The sequence below is a fragment of the Rhinopithecus bieti genome, unplaced genomic scaffold (assembly GCF_001698545.2).
Source record: "Rhinopithecus bieti isolate Rb0 unplaced genomic scaffold, ASM169854v2 scaffold_27185, whole genome shotgun sequence".
Classification (NCBI taxonomy): Eukaryota; Metazoa; Chordata; class Mammalia; order Primates; family Cercopithecidae; genus Rhinopithecus; species Rhinopithecus bieti.
The window spans coordinates 1,172,063-1,175,365 of record NW_016812512.1 but is presented as its reverse complement, the minus strand read 5'-3'; the positions used below and the strand labels follow the sequence as shown (position 1 = coordinate 1,175,365).

General features: G+C 33.5%; 1 pseudogene; it reads right to left on the bottom strand.

The window, feature by feature from the left end:
• Positions 1-1,645: 1,645 nt before the first annotated feature.
• On the bottom strand, positions 1,646-2,759 carry LOC108545009 (uncharacterized protein C12orf29 homolog; annotated as a pseudogene).
• Positions 2,760-3,303: the final 544 nt, after the last annotated feature.

Sequence of the window (3,303 nt, the reverse complement as noted above, 5' to 3'; positions counted from 1 at the left end):
GAAATTCTTTTCAGGAATCTTAAGGTTATAGTTCCCTTAAAAAATATATTTGCTATGTTTTACCACCTTGAAGACTGTAAACAGGACAAAAAGGCATGGATATAAGCATTAGCTAGTGATCACCATTAGCTAGTGACTCTAAACAGTCACTAAGGCTTGAGTTCTCTCTTTTCCATATGCCTAACTGGCAGAAGTCCCAAAGGTTTCCCTGATCATACTAATAACTTTATAAAAAGTTTATCATTATTCATTAAAAATTAGATATTTGTAATGAAAATATAAATGAAGTCTAAACCAAAACTCTTAACCAGACTAGTTTCAATGTTATGAATCACAAAATCTTCTTGACCTCTCTATTGAGAGGATCTTATGTGCTTTTAGAGAAAGATTAAATCCCCCTATAAGAGTTGATAAATTTTAGTCAAAGACTAGAACACGACTTACAGAATAGATGATTGGACTTGACAGTTAACAACTTAGTTATTTACACTGTACAATGGAACAAACAAGAATCTTAATACTTCTGCCTTTATAGCTGTATTTGACCATTCAGGAATATGTTGGCCTTTATATTTACAGAAATCTCTTAGTTTAAGCCTAAAATATGTATATTTCCTACATGCAACTTTTAAAGATAATGTTTCTATTAGGAGGGTATAAAAAGCTGAAAAAAGAACTCCAAAATTTTCAGCCTTCATTTTTCAAAGAAATTGAAGATCTTAAGTATAATTACAAGGAAGAAGTGAAGAACAATATTCCCTTAGAAGAGAAGGTTAAAAAAAAAAAGAAAAAAAAAAAAACAGCTTTTCAGAACAGTTGAGAGTTGAATTAACTAGCCCTGTTGCTTGCTTCGAAGAGTTTGAAGATGAAGAGGAAAGTCCTGTAATTTCCTTCACTTACTAAAGGTCACCTATAAACTTGTTTCATTTAAATATTTATAACTTTATATGTTAAAATCCACCTGGAAATAAGCAATTCTCTGAGTGTTAGTGTTTCCTTCTCACTACCTTGCTACCTTTACACTTAAACTGGAATTCTTAATAAATAAATTATATGAAATTTTCAACTTACTATAAAAGTATATATTTGAAGATCTTAGAATAAGTTATGGCCATCAAATAGGTAATGAGCTCTTTGAATTTCTCTTACATTCATAATGGTTTTAAAGTTTTTTAAAGAGCATGAAGGTAAATTCAGCAATTTTAATATTAAAATGTAAGATTCTCAAAATCCTAACTATGATATATATAAATGACAGATGTAGATCATACACACATATAGATTAGAAGTTGAGCCATATGTTTTGTAAATATCAGCAAAATCAAATTGGCTTAAACTATTTAATTTTGAAAAAAGACAAAATCTTGGTTTAATGCCTTAAAGAGCGAGTTCAATTATAGTGGAGAGAATCCAGCTTTGTACAAGTTAGGAGCTTACTGTTACTTATGTTACGAGATTAAAATTAATAATTTGCTGGTTTTTAATAAAATTTTAAATAGGTATTTGAAACTGGAAAATTCATTTCTTCACAAATGGTAGAAGACAAATTGATGTTTCACAATGAACAGGAATTTGTGATATTCTTAAACATGGTAGAATATTTGAGATTAAAATATAATGATAATAAACTAATTTTATTTGCATTTTATACATCAAATATTATATCTTTGAGTCTAGCAAATTTCTGATTATCTGCTTTTGAAAAATGATTAAATAAACAGTTAATGTCAAAGGCAGAGTCACATTTGTTCAGGTTCATGTTGATAATAACTACTCTTGAATTCATGTAAGTATCTTGAATTGATCAGCATAAGCCAAGATGATGATGATGGACCCTGTTTTTTTTTTTTTTTCATAGCTGTTCTTGTCCTGACATGTTACACATTTGTTTATTTTCTATCTTCCCCATTAGAATGTGAGCTTCATGAAGGCAGACACCCTGTTTTGTTGACTGTGTATGTCCAGCACCTTTATTAAACAGCCATCACTGCGATGCCATACTGTTCTTTCAATTTTACCCACTTTGCAACCTTCAAACCAAGACAAGAGATCATTGTGCTTCAATGAAGGTAGATTTCTTATTTGAAATGCTCCATGAGGTAGAAGAAGATGTAATGGATGTTTCTTGCTCCCTAACCCATATGGATTTCCATTGACGTTTTTTCCTATGAGCTCCAGTGTTTGTTCTAAGAGATCTGATAGTGGCACTGCAGTAATTTCCAAAAGTCCAGAATCATCAGCATGATGTTTTAGTACCAGGGCAATTTCAAATCCATAATTAACTACAGAGGAATGCCAGCAATACTGTTTGTTGTTTTTCTCTACTGGTACCCAATCAGGAATGTATCTATTTTCATTAGGCACTGGGCTCCCATTTATTTGTTCTATTTCCTTTGCTCTGGTATCCAGCAAGGTTTGGAGTCCAGAGCCGGTTTGAAGTCCTCTTCAACGTTCAAAATATATATTTTGGGTTTTCATTTGAATGTAGAAAATTTTAAAATCTTTTTTCAACTTGTTTGTTGCGCTTTCTATCTAGTAGAGCCCAAAGCTATGGCTGATCTGATGTTCCCTTTTGGCGGAAGTCTCCTCTTTCACCTCCGTCGCAAACATACGGCATTTTCCACTGCACAGAGCTCAAGCGCTTCATGATGAGCCCAACAAGCAGTGAGAGTGGAGGATGCGCTTTCGAACAGCCCCTGGTCCAGGAGGGGAGAAGCTCTGGAGCAGTCACCAGCGGGCGCTGGCCACTCACTCTCCATGCCCAGCAGCTGCAGCTGCTGATCTCATTCTTTTTTATGGCTGCATAGTATTCCATGGTGTGTATGTACTACATTTTCTTTATCTGATCTATCATTGATGGGCATTTAGGTTGATTCCAAGTATTTGCTATTGTGAATAGTGCTGCAATGAACATACATGTGCATATGTCTTTACAATAGAGTGATTTATATTCCTTTGGGTATATACCCAGCAATGGTATGGGTATATACCCAAAGGAATTGCTGGGTATACACTCAAAGGAATATAAATCACTCTATTATATTATAATTGGTGTTTCTGTCTTTAGGACTTTGAAAAATCACCACACTGTCTTCCACAATGGTTGAAATAATTTACAATCTCACCAACAGAGTAAAAGTGCTCCTTTTTCTTCACAGCCTCAGAAGCATGTGTTATTTTTTGACTTATTAGTAATAACCATTCTGACTGGTGTGAGATGGTATCTCATTGTGGTTTTGATTTGCATTTCTCTAATGATCAGTGATGTTGAGCTTTTCTTCATATGATTGTTGGCCACATGTA